Raw genomic sequence first — 24,582 nt, forward strand, 5'->3', positions numbered from 1 at the left:
GCGCTCTACTTGTATATATTTTGCCCTGCTGATCATAAAGATCCTACCATTCCGATCTGATAAAGATTTGCTCTTAAGAACTCCTCGTGTGGTGTCTCTCTGTCGTGTGGTGCCGAGTGTACGATCCTAGATACGAGGTTCCTCCCCTGAGGAGTCTCCCGCCAGTGCCCGGCTACGATACCTCGAGGGTGGGTCTCAGGACAGTCAGGGCCCCCTCCGGGCCCCTCTGAGGTCGCCTTCTAACATTGGTGGCAAGCGACGGGATTCGGGCTCATCATCTAGAGATCGTACCGTGAACGGCTGACGCGCTACCGTCAAAGATGGCAGAAGGAAACGCCGTGGTTCTCACAGAAAACGACACCAGTGCCGTGTTCCAGGTGGAACGGCTGGAAGAGCGCACTCACAAAGAACTAAAACAATTCTGTAAGGAACTCAAAATCGCTACCACTGGTCTCAACACCAAAGAAGATATGCAAAAGGCACTGAAAGCTTGGGTGGATTCTGGGGCCCCCCACCCAGAAGGAGCAGGGGAGCCCCACGACGAAGCTGGACCCTCCCAAGGAGAACACAATAGCAACCAGGTGCGAGGCTTCGTACCAGACGGGGGCCTATCCCCGGAGGAACTCGCAGACAGAGAAAAAAGTCGCCATCACGAGCTCGAATTAGCTAAACTCAAAATTGAGGGCGAGCTGAAATTAGCCGAGAAAAAGCTAGCAGTAGAACAGTTGCGAGTACAAGGAGAACTGGAGGAGAAGAAACTCCAACGAGAACACGAGGGAAGGAGACTTCAACTGGAACATGAACGCAGCTTGAAGGAAATAGAACTGAAAGCAAGAAGCGAAGAAGCGCGGCCCCCGGGGAACCGGGAGGCGGCCGCCCCGGCGGAGCAGAAGGTCCACATCCCCAAGGATGTGGTCAAAGAATATTACAAAAATGATGACATTCAGCAGTGGTTCCGAGCCTACGAGGTCGCCATGACCTCCCATCGGGTCCCGCAGAAGGATTGGGGGGCTGGGTTGTGGGGACGATTCCTGAACGAAGGGAGAGACACCCTGCTCGACCTACCCACCTCCATGCAGACCTCCTATGACCACATGAAAGCGGCCCTCCTCACAAGGTACGGCCTCACCCCGGAGATGTACCGCCAGCGGTTCCGGGACTGCAGGAAGATCCCGGGTACCACCTGGGTGGAATATGTGAATTTTTTCAGCCGCGCCTTCGATGGGTGGATCAAGGGCAGCAAGGTAACCACCCTGGAAGAGCTAACAGACCTTATGTTGTGGGAACACCTGGCTGCGAACTGCTTTGTGGAACTACGCCAGCATCTGCTCGACAGTAAGCTCACGGACCCAAGAAAGCTGGCTGTCGAGGCGGATCGCTGGACCAACACCCGGGTCTCCCGGGGCCCTGTAGGAGAATACCCCCGAGCCAGTCAGGGACCACCCCGCCAGAGAGGGGGGGAAGCCAGGGAGGGCAGAGAGAGTCCCAGGCTAGTCCCCCGAAGTCCCAACCTCCACCTTTCCCGGCACCCCCACCAGCTGTATCCGGCCCCCCCCTGAGACGGGGGCACCGGGTAACCATCACTTGTTTCCGTTGCCAGAAGCCCGGGCATTACGCCAACGACCCTGAATGCCCCATGGCCCCACGCACCACCCAGGCAGTACCCCCCGCTAGACAGATAGCCAATGTAGCACTGGGGGAGGAGGTTGAGGAGGCCGAGGAGTGGGAACCCACCGCTATGGCCCTAGTATCCTTAGGAGATAGAGAGATGGTCCCTGGGAGCCTCCTGCCCCCTAACACAAAGAAATATGGGCAGCTCGTAACGATCAATGGCCACCAAGTAGAAGCCCTCCGTGACACCGGGGCCAGCATCACCGGTGTCCTCAGCCATTTAGTCCACGAAGACCAGGTCCTCCCCAACGTGTTTTGCCCTGTCATTTCCGCCGACAACACAGAAAGCCTATGTAAGGTAGCCCTGGTGCCCTTTGAGTGGGGAGGGGTGGTCGGTAAACTGAAGGTCGCGGTAAGGACCTCCCAGCCCGTCGACTGTCTCCTGGGGAACGACCTAGAAAGTTCCCCCTGGAGACAAGTCGAGCGCAAGACCCACCTAGGGATGATGGGCCTCCCTGAGTGGGTGTGCGCCACCACTCGATCCATGGCGGCTCGACTGACCCCCCTGAGGGAAGTCGACGACGCCCCGACCCCTGAAGATAGGATGGTCCCAGCCGAGGGTCTCCACATTCCCCCACCAGAAGAGTCGATCGCCAGTGACGAACCCCCGCCTTCCGACTCCCCCCAAGTCACCGAGTTAGGCGATCTGCCCGAATTAGCCCAGTGGCACCATGAAGGGGGCCCCTCCCGAGAGGAATTCTGCCGAGAGCAGACTACCTGTCTTTCCCTGGTCGGGCCCCGGCAGCGGGCAGAGGCCCAGGCCGCCGGCGACCAGATGGGGACGCACGGGGTGTATTGGGAGAATGACCTTTTGTACAGCGAACAGAAGCCGGTGGAGCTAGGGTCCGGCCGGGTGCTGGTGGTACCCCTACGCTTCCGAAACCTCCTCCTGGGTTTGGCCCACGACGTCCCCCTCGCAGGCCACTTGGGCCAGGACAAAACGTACAGTCGCCTCGTGACTCACTTCTACTGGCCCAGAATGAGAGCGGATGTAGAAGCCCACTGCAAGTCCTGCCCCATGTGCCAGGCCAGTGGGAAGAGCGGAGGAAAGCGCAAGGCTCCCCTCCAACCCTTCCCTGTCGTCAGTACCCCTTTTGAGCGGGTCGGGATCGACATTGTAGGACCTCTGGACCCCCCAACTACCCAAGGGCACCGGTTCATCCTTGTCCTGGTGGACCATGCCACCCGTTACCCGGAGGCCATCCCCCTGCGCACCGTCACAGCCCCCGTGGTGGGCCGGGCGTTGATGGGAATCTTCTCCCGCATGGGTTTTCCCCGCGAGGTCGTGAGCGACCGCGGTACCAACTTTATCTCCCGATACATGAAGTCCTTATGGCAGCAATGCGGGGTGTCCTATAAGTTCACCACCCCATACCACCCCCAAGGAAACGGCCTGGTAGAGCGGTTTAACCGGACTCTGAAGGGGATGATCGCGGGCCTGGAAGAGCCCCTCCGGCGTAAGTGGGACATCCTGCTCCCCTGCCTCCTATTCGCATACCGAGAAGTTCCCCAGAAATCCTTGGGAATCAGCCCCTTTGAGTTACTCTACGGGCACCCCATCAGGGGGCCCCTCAGCCTGGTCAAGGAAGGCTGGGAGGCGGCGCCCCGAGGCCCCCCCCGAGATGTGTTCCGTTACGTCCTGACCCTCCGAAATCAGACTAGGAGGTTCCGAGAGATGGCCGAGGCCAACCTGGAGGCGAGTCAGGAGGAGATGAAGTGCTGGTACGACCAGAACGCCACTCTGGTCGAGTTTCAGCCGGGCCAGCAGGTATGGGTCATGGCCCCCGTGAAACCATGCGCCCTCCAGGAGAAATGTACCGGGCCCTTCAAAGTGGTTCAGCGGAAGAGCCAGGTCACGTACTTGGTGGACGTCCAGTCCCCCCGGAACCCCCTCCGGGTTCTCCACGTGAACCGCCTCAAGCCCCACTTTGTGCGAACGGAGCTGAGCCTCCTACTGGCCACTGATGACGGGTCCGAGGAGGAGTCAGATCCTCTTCCTGATCTCCTGTGCACCAAAGAGAAGGATGGCTCCGTAGAGGGAGTGAACCTCTCCCCGCCTCTCACTCCCCCGGAACGTGAGGATTGCCGCCAGCTCCTAGGGCAGTTTTCGGACCTCTTCTCCCTGGTCCCTAAGGTCACCGACTGGTGTGTCCACGATGTGGATACCGGGGATAGCCCGCCAGTGAGACACCGGGCCTACCGGGTCCCTGATCGGGTCCGGTCCTGTATCCAAGCCGAAGTCTAGAAAATGTTGACCCTAGGAGTGATCGAACCCTCAGACAGCCCCTGGGCCAGCCCCGTGGTCCTGGTCCCGAAAGCAGCTGCCCCCGGGGTCGCACCGGAACTCCGCTTCTGCGTGGACTACCGGGGACTCAATGAAGTCACCCGAGCCGATGCCCACCCCATTCCCCGAGCCGACGAGCTCATTGACCGGCTCGGGGCTGCTCGGTTCCTCAGCACCTTCGACCTCACCTGCGGCTACTGGCAAATTGCGCTCACAGAGGGAGCCAAGGAGCGGTCCGCCTTCTCCACCCCGGATGGGCACTATCGCTTTCGCGTGATGCCCTTCGGGATGAAAAATGCCCCGGCCACCTTCCAGCGACTGGTAAATAGAGTCCTGGCCGGGCTGGAAAAATTCAGTGCGGCATATCTCGACGATATCGCCGTTTTTAGCTCCGAATGGAGTGAGCACCTCCAGCACCTCCGGAGGGTGCTGACCGCCCTGCGCCAGGCAGGTCTCACCGTGAAAGCCAGCAAGTGCCAGATTGGGCAAGGTTCGGTAACCTACCTGGGGCACCAGGTCGGAAGCGGGCAGGTCACCCCCCTACAGCCCAAAATCGATGCCATCCTAGCCTGGGAACCCCCCACGACCCAAACGGAGGTCCGAGCCTTTCTGGGCCTCACGGGCTACTACCAGAGATTCATCCGGAATTACGGCAGCCTGGTCGGTCCCCTCACGGGACTCACGTCCAAAAAGCAGCCCAAGAAGGTACAGTGGTCCCCTGCCTGCCAAGAGGCGTTCGAGGCCCTGAAAGCAGCCATGTGTACTGCCCCCGTCCTCCAGGCCCCTGACTACTCCAAAGAGTTTGTAGTACAAACTGATGCCTCCGAGCATGGCATCGGGGCAGTCCTCTCCCAGGTAAATGACCAAGGCCTCGACCAGCCCGTAGCATTCCTCAGCCGAAGACTATTGCCCAGGGAACAGAGATGGAGCACCATCGAGCGCGAGGCGTTCGCCGTAGTCTGGGCCCTCAAGAAACTACGCCCTTACCTGTTCGGCACCCATTTCAAGGTCCAAACTGACCATCGCCCCTTGCGATGGCTCATGCAGATGCGAGGAGAAAACCCCAAGCTACTGCGGTGGTCGATCTCCCTCCAGGGGATGGATTTCACCGTGGAACACCGCCCTGGGACTGACCACGCCAACGCCGATGGCCTCTCCCGGTTCTTCCGCCTCAGCGAAGAGAACCCCCAAGGGGATGGGTAGTTCTCTCCGGCTTTCAGCTGGGGGGGACGCGTGTTAGACCCGGCCCTCGTAACATAGCTAGACCTGACCCCTGCACCTCACACTAGCCCCCAAACCCACAGCCTAGCCGATTCTTCCCACCCGAACTCACACGCACCCAACCCGGACTTCCCGTCCGTGGCCTTCCTCCTTTCGGCCACACCGGGCCCGCGTGCCCACTTCATGCAACAAGATGGCCGCCCAGCCCCAGCGCGACCCCGGCCTAGAGGCGCCACTCCGGCTGGAGAACATCACGCACCCCCTGGGATGAGAGAGGGAGGAGCAGTTTCTGTCACACCTCTGCGCTTCCCTGGGAAGGTGGGTTTCGATCGACCTGCCGGCCTCCCCGAGGGCTGGCTCCACGCCTGCTGGGTGTCTGGGACTCCTCCCGACCCGGCCCTGGAGGGATCAAAGGACAATGGCAGGAAACCCCAACAAGCGACCCCCCAGGTGACAAGACCCCTGCCTGCACCGACTCCGGACATCAAAGAGGAGTCGCCCTATAACAAGGGGTGCTCTGGGACTGTCCGGCAGATTCGCCTTGGAAACATCTGAGCCCTGCTGAGTGACTCGCGGCTCCCTGAAGATCGTAAGACCTCCAAACTTGTGCTTGAGCCCTGCTGAGTGACTCGCGGCTCCCTGAAGATCATAAGACCTCCGAACTTGTGCTTGAGCCCTGCTGAGTGACTCGCGGCTCCCTGAAGATCGTAAGACCTCCGAACTTGTGCTTGAGCCCTGCTGAGTAACTCGCGGCTCCCTGAAGATCGTAAGACCTCCGAACTTGTGCTTGAGCCCTGCTGAGTGACTCGCGGCTCCCTGAAGATCGTAAGACCTCCGAACTTGTACTCGAGCCTGCTGAGTGACTCGCAGCTCCCACAGACTCTCTTGGTCCCGCCGGACCCTACGACGACAAGCGTATCCCCCAGCTCGAGGATTGTGAGCTGTGCGCCGGGTACGCTCCTGCATTTGATTCCTATTTCCAAAGACTGTCCCGCTACCTCCTAACCCCCCTCCAAGACTTTGTGAGCCCGCGCTCTACTTGTATATATTTTGCCCTGCTGATCATAAAGATCCTACCACTCCGATCTGATAAAGATTTGCTCTTAAGAACTCCTCGTGTGGTGTCTCTCTGTCGTGTGGTGCCGAGTGTACGATCCTAGATACGAGGTTCCTCCCCTGAGGAGTCTCCCGCCAGTGCCCGGCTACGATACCTCGAGGGTGGGTCTCAGGACAGTAGGGCCCCCTCCGGGCCCCTCTGAGGTCGCCTTCTAACATCCGGGGAAAGCGCCGACGTGACGTCGGGACGCTTTCAGGCAGCGTTTCACGAACCAGGAAGTACGAACCGCACCGACGTCACCCCGCACGGATAAAATTCTCCGGCTGCCAAAAACTGCCGGGAAATCAGGACGACGCGCGCAAGGAGCACCTGTACGCGACGGACAGCCATGGACCCGAACCTACGTTTCATCCCAGCCCTCATAGCAGTCCACCTGCTCTACAGGAACCGACGCAGACGCCGCAGAAGGTCAGAACAACACCCAGGGGCAAAGGGGGGGGCAGGGGCAGGACACAAAACCCCCACACAAGTCACAAATCATACATGCCCTGGACATACCTGACCTTCAGGGCCTGGTCACTTCGAGAGGGTGGGGGCGTGTCCAGCAACGGAAGTGGATGTAGACGCGAACCAGCAACACAACAAGTCTGGTACGTACCGTACCCACGCCTTAAGAATGTGGGTACGAGTCGTACCACGCCCACCCCTACGTCACCCCAATAATGGCGGTACGGCCCGTACCCATGTTCTGAAGGCCTGGGTACGGGCCGTACCCCCACCCGTGTATGTACGGCGCGTACCAACACCCCACCCGTGGATGTATGGACTGTACCCACACCCGCGTACGTATGGAGCGTACCCCCACCTCAACAGTGTATGTATGGACCGTACCCACACCCATGTACGTATGGAGCGTACCCCCACCCAAACAGTGTATGTATGGAGCGTACCCCCACCCCAACAGTGTATGTACGGACCGTACCCCCACACCACCAGTCCATGTATGGACCGTACCGCCACCCGTGTATGTATGGAGCGTAACCCCACCCCAACAGTGTATGTACGGACCGTACCCACACCCGCGTACGTATGGAGCGTACCCCCACCCCAAAAGTGTATGTATGGAGCGTACCCCCACCCCAACAGTGTATGTACGGACTGTACCCACACCCGCGTACGTATGGAGCGTACCCCCACCCCAACAGTGTATGTATGGAGCATACCCCCACCCCAACAGTGTATGTATGGACCGTACCCACACCCGCGTATGTATGGAGCGTACCCCCACCCCAACAGTGCATGTATGGAGCGTACCCCCACCCCAACAGTGTATGTACGGACCGTACCCCCACACCACCAGTCCATGTACGGACCGTACCGCCACCCGTGTATGAATGGAGCGTACCCCCACCCTACCAGTGTATGTACGGACCGTACCCCCACCCGCGTACGTATGGAGCGTCCCCCCACCCCAACAGTGTATGTACGGACTGTACCCACACCCGCGTACGTATGGAGCGTACCCCCACCCCACCAGTGTATGTACGGACCGTACCCCCACCCCACCAGTTCATGTACGGACCGTACCCACACCCGCGTACGTATGGATCGTACCCCCACCCCAACAGTGCATGCATGGAGCGTACCCCCACCCCAACAGTGTATCTACGGACCGTACTCCCACCCCACCAGTTCATGTACGGACCGTACCCCCACCCACGTACGTATGGATCGTACCCCCACCCCACCAGTGTATGTACGGATCGTACCCACACCAGTGTATGTATGGAGTGTACATGGCCAGACACAGGAGGGGTGTGTGCAGAGTCCTCGCAGCAGTGCCCAGACACAGGAGGGGTGGTTGCAGAGTCCTCCCAGCAGTGCCCAGACATATGAGGGGTGGTTGCAGAGTCCTCCCAGCAGTGCCCAGACACAGGAGGGGTGTGTGCAGAGTCCTCCCAGCAGTGCCCAGACACAGGAGGGGTGGTTGCAGAGTCTTCCCAGCAGTGCCCAGACATATGAGGGGTGGTTGCAGAGTCCCCCCAGCAGTGCCCAGACATAGGAGGGGTGTGTGCAGAGTCCTCCCAGCAGTGCCCAGACACAGGAGGGGTGGATGCCTATCACTCCCAGCAGTGCCCAGACACAGGAGGGGTGTGTGCAGAGTCCTCCCAGCAGTGCCCAGACACAGGAGGGGTGGGTGCAGAGTCCTCCCAGCAGTGCCCAGACACAGGAGGGGTGTGTGCAGAGTCCTCCCAGCAGTGCCCAGACACAGGAGGGGTGGGTGCCTATCACTCCCAGCAGTTCCCAGACATAGGAGGGGTGTGTGCAGAGTCCTCCCAGCAGTGCCCAGACACAGGAGGGGTGTGTGCAGAGTCCTCCCAGCAGTGCCCAGACACAGGAGGGGTGGTTGCAGAGTCCTCCCAGCAGTGCCCAGACATATGAGGGGTGGTTGCAGAGTCCTCCCAGCAGTGCCCAGACATAGGAGGGGTGTGTGCAGAGTCCTCCCAGCAGTGCCCAGACACAGGAGGGGTGGGTGCAGAGTCCTCCCAGCAGTGCCCAGACACAGTAGGGGTGGTTGCAGAGTCCTCCCAGCAGTGCCCAGACACAGGAGGGATGTGTGCAGAGTCCTCCCAGCAGTGCCCAGACACAGGAGGGGTGGTTGCAGAGTCCTCCCAGCAGTGCCCAGACATATGAGGGGTGGTTGCAGAGTCCCCCCAGCAGTGCCCAGACATAGGAGGGGTGTGTGCAGAGTCCTCCCAGCAGTGCCCAGACACAGGAGGGGTGGGTGCTTATCACTCCCAGCAGTGCCCAGACACAGGAGGGGTGTGTGCAGAGTCCTCCCAGCAGTGCCCAGACACAGGATGGGGGGGAGAGTCCTCCCAGCAGTGCCCAGACACAGGAGGGGTGGTTGCAGAGTCCTCCCAGCAGTGCCCAGACACAGGAGGGATGTGTGCAGAGTCCTCCCAGCAGTGCCCAGACACAGGAGGGGTGGTTGCAGAGTCCTCCCAGCAGTGCCCAGACATATGAGGGGTGGTTGCAGAGTCCCCCCAGCAGTGCCCAGACATAGGAGGGGTGTGTGCAGAGTCCTCCCAGCAGTGCCCAGACACAGGAGGGGTGGGTGCCTATCACTCCCAGCAGTGCCCAGAAACAGGAGGGGTGTGTGCAGAGTCCTCCCAGCAGTGCCCAGACACAGGAGGGGAGGGTTCAGAGTCCTCCCAGCAGTGCCCAGACACAGGATGGGTGTGTGCAGAGTCCTCCCAGCAGTGCCCAGACACAGGAGGGGTGTGTGCAGAGTCCTCTCAGCAGTTCCCAGACACAGGAGGGGTGGTTGCAGAGTCCTCCCAGCAGTGCCCAGACATAGGAGGGGTGTGGGCAGAGTCCTCCCAGCAGTGCCCAGACACAGGAGGGGTGGTTGCAGAGTCCTCCCAGCAGTGCCCAGACATATGAGGGGTGGTTGCAGAGTCCTCCCAGCAGTGCCCAGACACAGGAGGGGTGGGTGCCTATCACTCCCAGCAGTGCCCAGACACAGGAGGGGTGGGTGCAGAGTCCTCCCAGCAGTGCCCAGACACAGGAGGGGTGTGTGCAGAGTCCTCCCAGCAGTTCCCAGACACAGGAGGGTGGGTGCCTATCACTCCCAGCAGTGCCCAGACACAGGAGGGGTGGTTGCAGAGTCCTCCCAGCAGTGCCCAGACATAGGAGGGGTGTGGGCAGAGTCCTCCCAGCAGTGCCCAGACACAGGAGGGGTGGTTGCAGAGTCCTCCCAGCAGTGCCCAGACATATGAGGGGTGGTTGCAGAGTCCTCCCAGCAGTGCCCAGACACAGGAGGGGTGTGTGCAGAGTCCTCCCAGCAGTGCCCAGACACAGGAGGGGTGGTTGCAGAGTCCTCCCAGCAGTGCCCAGACATATGAGGGGTGGTTGCAGAGTCCTCCCAGCAGTGCCCAGACACAGGAGGGGTGTGTGCAGAGTCCTCCCAGCAGTGCCCAGACACAGGAGGGGGGGGAGAGTCCTCCCAGCAGTGCCCAGACACAGGAGGGGTGGTTGCAGAGTCCTCCCAGCAGTGCCCAGACACAGGAGGGATGTGTGCAGAGTCCTCCCAGCAGTGCCCAGACACAGGAGGGGTGGTTGCAGAGTCCTCCCAGCAGTGCCCAGACATATGAGGGGTGGTTGCAGAGTCCCCCCAGCAGTGCCCAGACATAGGAGGGGTGTGTGCAGAGTCCTCCCAGCAGTGCCCAGACACAGGAGGGGTGGGTGCCTATCACTCCCAGCAGTGCCCAGACACAGGAGGGGTGTGTGCAGAGTCCTCCCAGCAGTGCCCAGACACAGGAGGGGAGGGTTCAGAGTCCTCCCAGCAGTGCCCAGACACAGGATGGGTGTGTGCAGAGTCCTCCCAGCAGTGCCCAGACACAGGAGGGGTGGGTGCCTATCACTCCCAGCAGTTCCCAGACATAGGAGGGGTGTGTGCAGAGTCCTCCCAGCAGTGCCCAGACACAGGAGGGGTGTGTGCAGAATCCTCCCAGCAGTGCCCAGACACAGGAGGGGTGGTTGCAGAGTCCTCCCGGCAGTGCCCAGACATATGAGGGGTGGTTGCAGAGTCCTCCCAGCAGTGCCCAGACATAGGAGGGGTGTGTGCAGAATCCTCCCAGCAGTGCCCAGACACAGGAGGGGTGGGTGCCTATCACTCCCAGCAGTGCCCAGACACAGGAGGGGTGTGTGCAGAGTCCTCCCAGCAGTGCCCAGACACAGGAGGGGTGGGTGCAGAGTCCTCCCAGCAGTGCCCAGACACAGGAGGGGTGTGTGCAGAGTCCTCCTAGCAGTGCCCAGACACAGGAGGGGTGGGTGCCTATCACTCCCAGCAGTTCCCAGACATAGGAGGGGTGTGTGCAGAGTCCTCCCAGCAGTGCCCAGACACAGGAGGGGTGTGTGCAGAGTCCTCCCAGCAGTGCCCAGACACAGGAGGGGTGGGTGCAGAGTCCTCCCAGCAGTGCCCAGACACAGGAGGGGTGTGTGCAGAGTCCTCTCAGCAGTTCCCAGACACAGGAGGGGTGGTTGCAGAGTCCTCCCAGCAGTGCCCAGACATAGGAGGGGTGTGGGCAGAGTCCTCCCAGCAGTGCCCAGACACAGGAGGGGTGGTTGCAGAGTCCTCCCAGCAGTGCCCAGACATATGAGGGGTGGTTGCAGAGTCCTCCCAGCAGTGCCCAGACACAGGAGGGGTGTGTGCAGAGTCCTCCCAGCAGTGCCCAGACACAGGAGGGGTGGTTGCAGAGTCCTCCCAGCAGTGCCCAGACATATGAGGGGTGGTTGCAGATTCCTCCCAGCAGTGCCCAGACATAGGAGGGGTGTGTGCAGAGTCCTCCCAGCAGTGCCCAGACACAGGAGGGGTGGGTGCAGAGTCCTCCCAGCAGTGCCCAGACACAGGAGGGGTGGTTGCAGAGTCCTCCCAGCAGTGCCCAGACACAGGAGGGATGTGTGCAGAGTCCTCACAGCAGTGCCCAGACACAGGAGGGGTGGTTGCAGAGTCCTCCCAGCAGTGCCCAGACATATGAGGGGTGGTTGCAGAGTCCCCCCAGCAGTGCCCAGACATAGGAGGGGTGTGTGCAGAGTCCTCCCAGCAGTGCCCAGACACAGGAGGGGTGGGTGCCTATCACTCCCAGCAGTGCCCAGACACAGGAGGGGTGTGTGCAGAGTCCTCCCAGCAGTGCCCAGACACAGGAGGGGGGGGGGAGTCCTCCCAGCAGTGCCCAGACACAGGAGGGGTGGTTGCAGAGTCCTCCCAGCAGTGCCCAGACACAGGAGGGATGTGTGCAGAGTCCTCCCAGCAGTGCCCAGACATATGAGGGGTGGTTGCAGAGTCCCCTCAGCAGTGCCCAGACATAGGAGGGGTGTGTGCAGAGTCCTCCCAGCAGTGCCCAGACACAGGAGGGGTGGGTGCCTATCACTCCCAGCAGTGCCCAGACACAGGAGGGGTGTGTGCAGAGTCCTCCCAGCAGTGCCCAGACACAGGAGGGGAGGGTTCAGAGTCCTCCCAGCAGTGCCCAGACACAGGAGGGGTGTGTGCAGAGTCCTCCCAGCAGTGCCCAGACACAGGAGGGGTGGGTGCCTATCACTCCCAGCAGTTCCCAGACATAGGAGGGGTGTGTGCAGAGTCCTCCAAGCAGTGCCCAGACACAGGAGGGGTGTGTGCAGAGTCCTCCCAGCAGTGCCCAGACACAGGAGGGGTGGTTGCAGAGTCCTCCCAGCAGTGCCCAGACATATGAGGGGTGGTTGCAGAGTCCTCCCAGCAGTGCCCAGACATAGGAGGGGTGTGCGCAGAGTCCTCCCAGCAGTGCCCAGACACAGGAGGGGTGGGTGCCTATCACTCCCAGCAGTGCCCAGACACAGGAGGGGTGGTTGCAGAGTCCTCCCAGCAGTGCCCAGACATATGAGGGGTGGTTGCAGAGTCCTCCCAGCAGTGCCCAGACGCAGGAGGGGTGGGTGCCTATCACTCCCAGCAGTGCCCAGACACAGGAGGGGTGTGTGCAGAGTCCTCCCAGCAGTGCCCAGACACAGGAGGGGTGGGTGCAGAGTCCTCCCAGCAGTGCCCAGACACAGGAGGGGTGGGTGCCTATCACTCCCAGCAGTTCCCAGACATAGGAGGGGTGTGTGCAGAGTCCTCCCAGCAGTGCCCAGACACAGGAGGGGTGTGTGCAGAGTCCTCCCAGCAGTGCCCAGACACAGGAGGGGTGGGTGCAGAGTCCTCCCAGCTGTGCCCAGACACAGGAGGGGTGTGTGCAGAGTCCTCTCAGCAGTTCCCAGACACAGGAGGGGTGGGTGCCTATCACTCCCAGCAGTGCCCAGACACAGGAGGGGTGGTGGCAGAGTCCTCCCAGCAGTGCCCAGACATAGGAGGGGTGTGTGCAGAGTCCTCCCAGCAGTGCCCAGACACAGGAGGGGTGGTTGCAGAGTCCTCCCAGCAGTGCCCAGACATATGAGGGGTGGTTGCAGAGTCCTCCCAGCAGTGCCCAGGCAAAGGAGGGGTGGGTGCCTATCACTCCCAGCAGTGCCCAGACACAGGAGAGGTGGGTGCAGAGTCCTCCCAGCAGTGCCCAGACACAGGAGCGGTGTGTGCAGAGTCCTCCCAGCAGTGCCCGGACACAGGAGGGGTGTGTGCAGAGTCCTCCCAGCAGTGCCCAGACACAGGAGGGGTGGTTGCAGAGTCCTCCCAGCAGTGCCCAGACATATGAGGGGTGGTTGCAGAGTCCTCCCAGCAGTGCCCAGACACAGGAGGGGTGGGTGCCTATCACTCCCAGCAGTGCCCAGACACAGGAGGGGTGTGTGCAGAGTCCTCCCAGCAGTGCCCGGACACAGGAGGGGTGTATGCAGAGTCCTCCCAGCAGTGCCCGGACACAGGAGGGGTGTGTGCAGAGTCCTCCCAGCAGTGCCCAGACACAGGAGGGGTGGTTGCAGAGTCCTCCCAGCAGTGCCCAGACATATGAGGGGTGGTTGCAGAGTCCTCCCAGCAGTGCCCAGACACAGGAGGGGTGGGTGCCTATCACTCCCAGCAGTGCCCAGAGACAGGAGGGGTGTGTGCAGAGTCCTCCCAGCAGTGCCCGGACACAGGAGGGGTGTGTGCAGAGTCCTCCCAGCAGTGCCCAGACACAGGAGGGGTGGTTGCAGAGTCCTCCCAGCAGTGCCCAGACATATGAGGGGTGGTTGCAGAGTCCTCCCAGCAGTGCCCAGACACAGGAGGGGTGGGTGCCTATCACTCCCAGCAGTGCCCAGACACAGGAGGGGTGTGTGCAGAGTCCTCCCAGCAGTGCCCAGACACAGGAGGGGTGGGTGCAGAGTCCTCCCAGCAGTGCCCAGACACAGGCGGGGTGTGTGCAGCGGCCCCCAGCAGTGCCCATGGAAAGAAAAAGGTTGGAGTACCCACAGATCCAATGGCCACAATTGTCAGTCAGGTGCACAAAGACCCTGCAGTACATGTAACACATGTGTGCGAGGCTGGGAGTACACACATGCATACTGCCTAAAAGGGAACATGTCCACATGAAGTCATGTCAACAGTCCACATACACAATTACAGTGATCACCAAGGATGCCACGAAGGATGCAGGTGGAGACATCGCTCTGCATGCATGGCCAAAGTTGAAGGGGTCCGTCACACACCCAGCTAATGTACACACAGCTCAGCACAACATATTGGAAACACTCTGCAGGGAAGATGTCAGGGTACACAGAGGAAGGAACACACCTTGGGACAATTTCACCATGCAGTAACTGCTTACATGAACAAAGAAACTTAGCTAACACCTTGTGATGGCACACAGATACCAGGGTCCCCCTATGACCAGCACACTACCACATTTCCCACACACCCAACACATGATCACCACCCAAAATCATGTAGCAGCCCCACCAACAGCAATATCAGGAAAGCAGTAGTGTTCAAAGGAAACAAAAATGGCTTTAATCAGCATGATCAAAAATTGTTTGTTCGTAGAAAGTTCAATATTTACAAAGCCCATAGGGCAGTCCATGAGTCACAGCTGGATGGGGGACACAGTGGGACGCGTGTCCCCTAGCTTACCTGCACAGTTCAGACCACCCTGTCTTCCACAGGGGGGGGGCATCATGTGGGGGGGAAGGACCAGGCACCGCAGGGACAGGAGGGGCAAGGGCAGGCGTTGTGGGTGCAGGGACGGAGGACTCTACCACAGGGGGTGGGGCAGCACCAAAGGAGGTGGTGAGGATGGTGCTGCACACGGTTGCAAGGTCCCCCAGCGTCTCCCCTGCACCCGAAGGAACCACAGGCCCCAAGGAGGGGGGGGGGCGGATGAATGGGTCGCAGCGCCACTGGGGGAGGGTGTGGACAGGGGGGGGCACTCAACTACCCTGACCGGGGACTCCTTTGCCCGCTTGCGGGGTGGTGTCACTGTTGGGCTCAGGGACAGAGCAGCCATGAAGGAATCTTTGCTGGATTCGTGGCCAGGAGAGCTGAGGGGAGTGGATTTGGAGGGAGTGGATTTTGCGGAATGTGGACTCCCACTCTGGCTGCATGACTTACGTTTGCCCCCTGACCCAGTGGGTGTGCCTACCTCACCCTGTGTGTGCGTGCCAGGAGGTGTGCGCTTGCCCTGCCCTGCTGGTGTGGTGCCTGTGTCTGGTGGGGTGCGTGCATGCTGACGTCTGGGTGTACGTGGGACAGGCATGGGAGTGGGAAGTGTGGATGGGGCAGGGGTAGGGGGTGGGACGTAGCGCTGCAGGAGACCCACTGCTGCAGTCAGTGTCGAGTCTATGGACCTCAGCAAGTTGCGTTGGTCAGACTGTGTGGCTGAAATGCCCTCCAAGTATGCCTCCAATTGGTTCAGCACTTGGCTGTGGCAAAGGAGGACATTAAGCGTCGCAGTCTGACCAACCCGCAACTGCCGCAGGATGTCCACAGACTCGGCATTGGTGGCAGCAGTGGAGACAGGGGCAGGGGGTGCGGTGCCTGGCGGGAAGGGACACGAGCAAGTGGGAGGCCGGTGATCGGAATGGAGGGGGCGGGTAGTGATGGAGTGCTGGTGTCAGCTGTGGGACCAGCCATAGCCCCCTCGGAGTGCTCAGCCTCGGACCCGTCTGCGTCATAGTCGCTGGTGGTGTGACTGGACAGGTCCTCCGCTGCACTCCCGTCGGCCTCCGTGCCACTCGATGTGCCAGACAGCTCTGCAGTCACTGGTGCTCGCTCCCTCCACACGGTCCGTGCCAGTGTCTCCCTCGGTGTCCCCGAACGATGCTGTGGGCAAGGTGAAGAGACAGAAAATAATCAGACACCTGTATACATATGTCACATGAGTAGAATCCACATAGGTCACAGTGCTATTCCTGAAAAGCAACATGAGTAACATCTACAATACAAGGTACATATGTAGGCCCTGCAACACACAGTTGGTTGACCCACCATGCCACTGAGCAACTATGGAGAGCATGACACAAAAGTAAATAACATGATATGGATTAGGACAGAGGAGCCAGGCACTGGGGACAATACAGCACAGCATCTGCGACACACAGCGTTGGCGTAAAAAGAGATGAGCAGGAACCATGTCTATTAACTGTAGGCACATGCTGCAAAGGTCCTACTTAAAAACATGCCCAACATTAATGGGTCACTGCACCTTGAGTGTATGTCCAGACAAACATCACACACTGCCCAGACCTAGCAAGGAGACTCCAGGTTTAGACATGTAGGCCTTGCCCGCACCAACCACCCCCTACATGAGACAATTTTTGGAGACACAGGAAGCACTTACATCTCTTAGTCTGGAATAAAAACACATGGCCTGCAAGAAATCCTGATTGGACACAAAAAAACCCTGGTGCGCCGGTACAAATACATCATCTACAAATGGCCATCATCAGACCATTTTACCAAGACACACAGGCACCGGCCCCCGTGAGTATGAACAAGGGACATTTGGTCAGCCTGTACAGTGGACACATGTAGCAGAGTTCACGTAAATACAAATGGTGGCAGGGTACAATGGCACAGAGCACAACCTATGCTGTAGACACGGAGATTGTCGACATTTTTGGATTACACACATGATACCTAGGAAAAGATGCCCCAGGGGACAGTAGTGGCCACACTACTCCATGGTCCTGAATGGTACTGACTGCAACACAAGCCACCATCCCTGCACTCAGCATATCTCACTCATGCACATCATGTCACAGGCCACAAAATAGGACACTCCTATGTCTGGACTCAGCATCAGTGCCAACTGACATGGACACCACAAGTACTGAACTGGACAGGGCACAGGCAAGGTCCCAAAACCTGTTACACACCACCCCCACACATGAAGCTGCAAGCATTGGGCACATCGATAAACTGCCAGCCTAGATAACCTTGTGCAAGTGTGACTACACACAGACCAGGGTACACATGGCAAGGAGGGGAAGGGAGGAAGGACAGCACCGCTACACTTTGGGGACCAGGAACTGCACTGCACATGTAAACCCTGGCAGTGTATCCATGCAACTGTGCACTTACAAATGCTGGTGACACACAACAAACACACATGTACCTACCCCCTTCCTGCTGCTGCTTTTCCTGTAAGCGCCTGTCCATGTCAGGGAAGACGACCGCCAGCACACGCTTGTGGATGTGGGTCAGACGGCGGCGCCCATGGTTCTTTTGGCTCACAGGTGAGTCCCCCAGCAGGACCCGTGCAATCCTCCGCGTCCAGCTCCGGATATCCTGCCAGCGTTTCCTCACCTGGGCTAGGCGCCGCTTCCGACCATCGGTCTGCCTCACGGCACTGACGGCGTCCTTCCAGATTTGCTCCTTGGCACAGGCGCTTACCTGTGAGGAAGAAAAAGTGAGACAACATCAATACACCTGCGACATGTCACAGAGACACACATTAGGACAATTTGGCTGGTTTTAACAGGGCATAGAATGCATCAAACTCATTACACCTGTGTCATAGGGACATTTTCCTCTGTGGAAGGCAAAACGCACTAGGTGGCATTGTAGAGTACACAGGTGGCATGAGGGGTACGACACAATCAATCATCCAGCCACACACTGTGCATCACAAGCGACACCAGGATTATGTGCAGCACCTCAAAGCAGTCACATGCCACAGGCCACTGAGGCGCCCTCAGCAGAGTACACAGACACACACAGCCACAGGACAATCACCTGCCATTGCCGACTGCAGCTACACACCTCACTCTGCACATGTGCCACTAGACTGGGGGGTGTCACAGGTGTGGGGCTGGCCCATCACCGCAGACACACAGCACTGCTCCCTGCTCACATCAGATGGGCAGGGTATATCCATCCCTCATGCAGCTGGGGTGCTACACTCCACATATGCACTCACCCACATGACAGGGGACTTACACCCACCCACCAATGTCCAAGGGACAAACACATAATTTGTACACTGTCAGCACAGGTACACTAAACAAACACACATCTGTGGGTACTGCCACCTGTCACACTGGGGGGAGCACAAATTCATATTAGGACTGTAGTAACAACATTCCCAGGAGGATTAGACAGGCAGAATGTGTAATGCCACATGCAGTGATTGTCCCAGTACACACAATGCAAGTGAGGAGAGCAGACATGCACCACAGCCTCCTCTGGCTGGGAGACATTAGGCATTCCCCCACCCGGGACCCACCCTACAGTACATTGCATGTGTGTTACACCTGGACACAATGGCAGAAGTCACAGTCACAAAAAAGGGGCACAGTCTTTGCTAGTGGACTCAGCACTCACCTGAACCCCTGGTCGACCATACAGCATGGGGTACTGTGGGAGGATCACATCCAGCAGGGCTTGGTTCTCCTCGTGGGTGAAAGGCTGGGCCCTCTCCACAGACTTGGACATGGTGCCAGAGGAATCAGAGCAGCGGCTGTGGTGTGGAATCAAAGGTAGTGCAGGCAAGTGCTCTCTCATGGGACCTGGCTGCCTTATATCTGCCTAGCTGCCCTGTTTCATGCACAGGAGTACAGAGTGATTGGTCACTCACATTTGCATCCTATGTTTCCTCCAATCACTTTAAACCTACCACAGTCAGTGCCTTAGCATTTTTTTTAAATGAGCATGATGTCAACTCTACAACCACTTTGCAACAATGTAGATTCTTTCAAACCGACTTTAGCTGGGCAACTGATGAAAAAATTCAAACTTGAAACTCGGTCTCCATGACAACCAGCATGCATGTAGGGCTTTATACTTGTCCCTCATGTGTCCCCTATGTAATTTGGACATTCACACACAGGTACGGTGAGTTCCAGGGCCCTAGGGAACCCCAAAATCATAGAAACGGCCCGTACACGCGTGTGTACGGGGCGTATCACTATGGGTACGCATACGCGAGCAAAGCCATAGTGAAACGGCCCGTACACGCGTGTGTACGGGGCGTATCACTATGGGTACGCATACGCGAGCAAAGCCATAGTGAAACGGCCCGTACACGCGCGTGTACGAGCCGTTTCACTATGGCTTTGCTCGTGTATGCGTACCCATAGTGATACGCCACGTACACACGCGTGTACGGGCCGTTTCACTATGGGTAGGCCTACGGCAGCACTCCCATAGTGATGGGGAACGTACACACGCCCTCAGAGCGCATGTACGGTGCATTTCACACCTGACAGTGGTGACAGGCAGCACACAGAAAGGAATAGAGCTGACATACTTGTCCAAGGCTGGACATCAAGGCATTGTCTGTGCAGTACTACTACATGTGTGGGGCACAGGTGTGTCAGGCTGTAATGTGGCACATTACTCCTGAGTTGTGAAGGCAATAGATGTATGATGAGATGTGTACAGATGTCATGTGTGATGGTGGACTGTGTGCCAGACATCCCCTTCACTCCTTTGACATGTGTGCATGTAGTACAGAACACTTGTGAAAACCGTCACTGCCATGGCACAGTCAACAACACACGCAACTGTCCCCTGATGCCAGCTACAGGGGTTTTCTCACCTGACATGTGACTACCCGCGTTGCACGATGTGACTATGTCATGTATGTGTCGTGTGTTGCCATTAGCTTGCTGTAGGTGTTTGGTCAAATGCATCTGCAGTTGCTGCAACCAACATGTGTCTGTGTGTAGATGGCCATGGCACAGTGTTACGCATACCAGGCCACATGTGGAATCCAATGTAAGGTGTGTGTGTATGCGCCGACACGGAGTTTCAAAACAAGGACATATCTGCATCCTCTCAATGTATGTGGGATCTTTCTTGAAATGTAATCCTTCATGGCAAGGTGTGTGGTCTGTCCTTTTTCTATCACATGTGACCTGTGCCTCTAGTGTTCCGCAACCATTCTGTACAATGAACATCCTTCCTCTGCACATATTTGGTTGTCTGTAACTCCTGCAATGCGTCTGCCTGCTCACTTACACTGGCCCACAGCTAGTTTCATGGCATGGCATTATGAGGTTGAGAATAAACGTTTGGAGCTGTCTCTTGGTAGGAGTGTCACATGGCTGGCAAACGTGTCCAGGGCATATTGCACAGACCTGACTCTGTATGTAGCATATGTGTATTGCCTTTTGACCATGTGCTGAGTACATTGACATTGGTGGTGTACTGTACTCACTCTTCGTTGTCCCTTCTAATTCACTGCAGGGCTCCGCCTCTCCCTCGAGCAATTCCGGACTGTATACGCCGCTACCGCTTCCCCCAACGTTTGATTCAGGACTTGACGACACGGCTGGCAGCACACCTCCAACCGCTACACAGGTATCCTGGTGCACTGACACCCAAGGTGAAGGTGATGGCAGCCCTACATTTCTTGGCCACGGGTACCTTTCAACATACCATTGCCCATGTGGGTGGGATGTCCCAAACCATGTTAAGCCGTGTTCTGCATGATTTTTTAGAGGCCATGTTGGAGCACCTTGATGAGTTCATTAAATTCCCAACTCCTGAGCAGTTGACAGCTGTCAAGCGTGAGTTCTATGCCCTGGGAGGGATGCCCCATGTCATTGGGTCCATAGATGGAACACATGTGGCTTTGGTACCACCACAGGCACAGGAGGTAGCCTTCCCTAACCGCAAGCATTACCACTCCATTAATGCCCTTGCGGTGTGTCTTGCCAACATGGTGATTTCACATGTCTGTGCTCGTTTTCCAGGATCAGCACACGATGCATACATCATGAGGCGTAGCAGGGTGCCTGAAATGATGCTGCAGCTGCGAAACGAACGAGCATGTATTGTTGGTGGGTATACTCTGGCAGTCCTGTATTTAACGTCATCTTCCTGTCTTACTGCTTCTCCTGACCCACTCTTGTCCATGATGTTTCCATGTAGGGGACGCTGGCTATCCCAACATGCCATGGCTGATCACGCCTCTCCGCAACCCCCGCACGGCTGCCGATCACCGCTACAACAACGCCCATGGGCAGACCAGGCGAGTGATAGAGAGGACGTTTGGCCTCCTGAAGAGCCGATTCCGTTGCCTCCACAAGACCGGTGGCGCACTCCCATATGCACCGGTGAAGGTCTGCAAGATATTCCTCGTGTGCTGCATGCTGCACAACATGGCAGTGGAGAAAGCTGTGCCACTCATCCTGGATCCAGATGAGCAGGACCATCCACCCGTGGAGGATGAAGGGCTTGGGCACGAGGCAAGTGATGTGGAGGAGGAGGATGCGGCAGAGGACATGCGGAGTCGGCTCATACATGACTTCTTTGCTTAGTGGTGAGTTCCAGTGTCTGAGTGTGCACGCATTGGGCTGTGTGTGGCATGTGTTGCGATGTGTGTGTCCATCTGCATGTCTTCCAAGTGAGTCAGAGGTGTGTTTGGATGTGTCATTCGAGTGATGGTGCAATAGAAGAATGTTTTTCCAGAGTCATCATTGTCACCTAGCATGTTGACAACCTAATACGTGTCGAGTACATGCACATGCATGCGGATGTACTTCATGTGGCTGACTTCTGGTGTGTCTCCCATCCACAGGTACTTGCGCATGCTGTCTGCTGGTGGCATTGTTGTGCTCCTGCTATTCCTCATCATCACAGCAACATGTGCTGAATCAGCGTTACATGCACGGACAAGTTTGAAAATCTCCTTCGGGTAAGGGATGCAGCACGGCTTTTTGGGAGTGGTATTTGTTTTGAATGTGTGTGTACTGCTCCTGTTCATGTTTGGTTACTTGGCATACATGTAGAATCACCATGGGGCACATGACCTGGAGCAGAATTCACCTGAATTGATGGTCAGACTTGGTGACAGTCATCTGTAATGGGATTGTGATGGATCCATCAATGTGTGTGACACTGGCCTCGGAAACATACGGGTTGCACCGGGTTGACATGGTGTGTGAATTCCCCATTAGGGGCTCAATCGTGTATAGCAGGCTCTCCGTGAGCAGCAGGGGGTGTTTAGCTGTCACCCGTCACTTGTGTGCCAGTGCCATGGATTTCCAGCATCTGTGGTGCTAAGGGGGGTGCCAGTGTTGGTCCCACGTCTTCATCCACATGACCTGTGTATGTGTAGACAGAGTTGCATTGGCATTCCGACACACATGAGTAATAAAAGTGTCCCTCTGCCTCCAAGGTGCCTCATCTCTGTCAATGGTGGTCTGTTGCCAATGTGCATGCGGCATGTCTGGCATTGTTCTCAGAGATGGTGCATATGAGTCTATGTGTAGAGTAGCAAGATGCAAGCTGTTTGTCAGGGATTAGATTCTGTATTGTGCATGATGTCCATGGCTGTGTAGGTTTTGTGGCCTGTCAGTCTCCACGACGGCCACTGTGCCGCATGTGAATCCATTGTGTGTGTGTGTGCCATGTTGAACCAGACATTCCTTCCTTGACATGCACCTTTTGCATGGTTCCTTCCTGAGATCCTTGTCTTTGTGTGCTACTTGTGGCATTGTTTCCTTGACATGGCGCATGCTGCTGCAGGCCCTGCTGCAAGGGCACCCAGTGTCCACGCAAACGAGCTGGTGTCCATCATGGGTTGCTTGCTATGCTGATCAGCAGCATCTGTGCCTCATGCGGCAGCACACTCTGCATCATGCACTAGATCCCCAGTTCCATCCACCTCAAGGCAAGAGGGAGACCATCCCCCAGGTCAACTATGACATCCGTGTCTACTCCTACCCTTCACTCTACGGACATGTGCGTTAGAAATCCCATGATACTTGTCCACATCCAGGGTGCATCTGCACAGCTCTGCTACTACATCCGGCGACCAGGCCACATCAACGTCAAACAGAGATGGGGGGAGTGGATCACTGCCAGCTGCAGGATGACCTTCTCAATCCACGCACACCCTCAGGATGCAGCCCACACCCACAACACAACCTTGTGGCACTGTGATCCAACACCCTATTGTGCCATCTCCATGCATCCAACCTTGGCTGGCCCACCATTCGCCACATCCACCTGACTCAAGCATGCAGGACATGGTTCTGCCACGTGTCTACACATACCTGGGACTCCCAGCACAGGACACTCCACATGATCCCTGACCTCTGCGCATGACTGTTGCTCTTCTAAATATGTCTGTGGGCACAGTTGTGCGGGCACCCCCTCAGCTGGTTGGGCCCGTCACGGGTGAGTATGGTGCTCCATGTCTGTCTTGGATGGTACGTTGTGACCCATGTGTGTCCTGTGCCAGACTCAGACCCCAGGGTATGGTGGTTCGGAGTTAATTCAGGAATCAGGCATGGTTTGACTTTACAACACACACATGCAGTGGAATAATGCAAAATGAAGGCATCATCTTGTGATTGTGATGAATTTTATTAGTGCTGGGGTACGTGTTTGGGGGGGTGACAAGAGGTGCTTGGCGGGAGTATTGAATCCAAAGTTCACAGGGGGAGTTGGTGTCCTTGCCATTGACAGTCATCCGAGTCTGTGCCACAGTCTTTGTCAACATTGGTCAGACAGTGACCAGGAAGGCCATGTGGCAGAGAATGTCCTTTGCTGCTGTGCTGCTGTTGGGCCATAGGGCCAGGTGCCAGGCCAGGTGACCTGGGAGATGGTGATGTTCTGCTGACTCTCACGTTTTCTTGCGTGGACGACCCACCTTCCTGCGGGGACCCACAGACGCCTGGCTTGACGGTGCAAGGGACGCTCCATCAGATGATTCCTCCTCCTCCTCCCTCCCTGGGGCTGGTGCTGCTCTACGCCTGCTGGCACAGGGAGGGTTTGCCAGGCTTTGGTCAATCTGACGGAGGGATTGGCTCAGGTCCCTCTGCACTGCCAAGTGCTCTGCATGTCTTGCCTCCATCCTGGCATGATGCTCAACCTGCAGGGCCTTCATCTCATTGAGGGTCTCCACTACCTGGGCGATGCCTCTGGAGTCACGCCGGTATGCGTCCAGGATGGTTCTGACGTGTGCCATAGCTGGGTCCTGAGCCAACTGGGCAGGTTCGGGCCTCCGCCGTCCTCCACTCCCACCACCCCTGCCCACTTGCGCCTGGCCTGCCGTTGTGGGCACATCGAGTCTCCGGGACCCCTGAAGGATGGCATTTGCGGTGTCGCCTGCCTCCTCCTGGGTGCCCGAAGAACCTTGTCCCTCCTGGACAGACTGGCTGCGTTGTTGTGTGCGGGCAGGGCTCCTGGGTGTCTCCTGGGATGTGGCAGGAATGGGGGTGGTGGTTGGCACAGTTGTACCTGACGCAGGTGCAGCAGGTGGTTGGACACCAGAGGGGTCAGGTTGGTCTGGGTCATCCACGGAGTGGTGAGAGTCGTCGCTGGCGTTGGGGTCCTCTTCACGCAGAGCCTGGTCCTGTGAGTCTTCCCCCCCAGTGTTGGGGGGAGATCGACGACGTTGACCTGTGTGTGAGAGAGACAGTGTTAATTGTGTTACATGCGACATCCATGTTTCATTCTTTT

The sequence above is a fragment of the Triturus cristatus genome, chromosome 1_1 (genome assembly GCF_964204655.1).
Source record: "Triturus cristatus chromosome 1_1, aTriCri1.1, whole genome shotgun sequence".
Taxonomy (NCBI): Eukaryota; Metazoa; Chordata; class Amphibia; order Caudata; family Salamandridae; genus Triturus; species Triturus cristatus.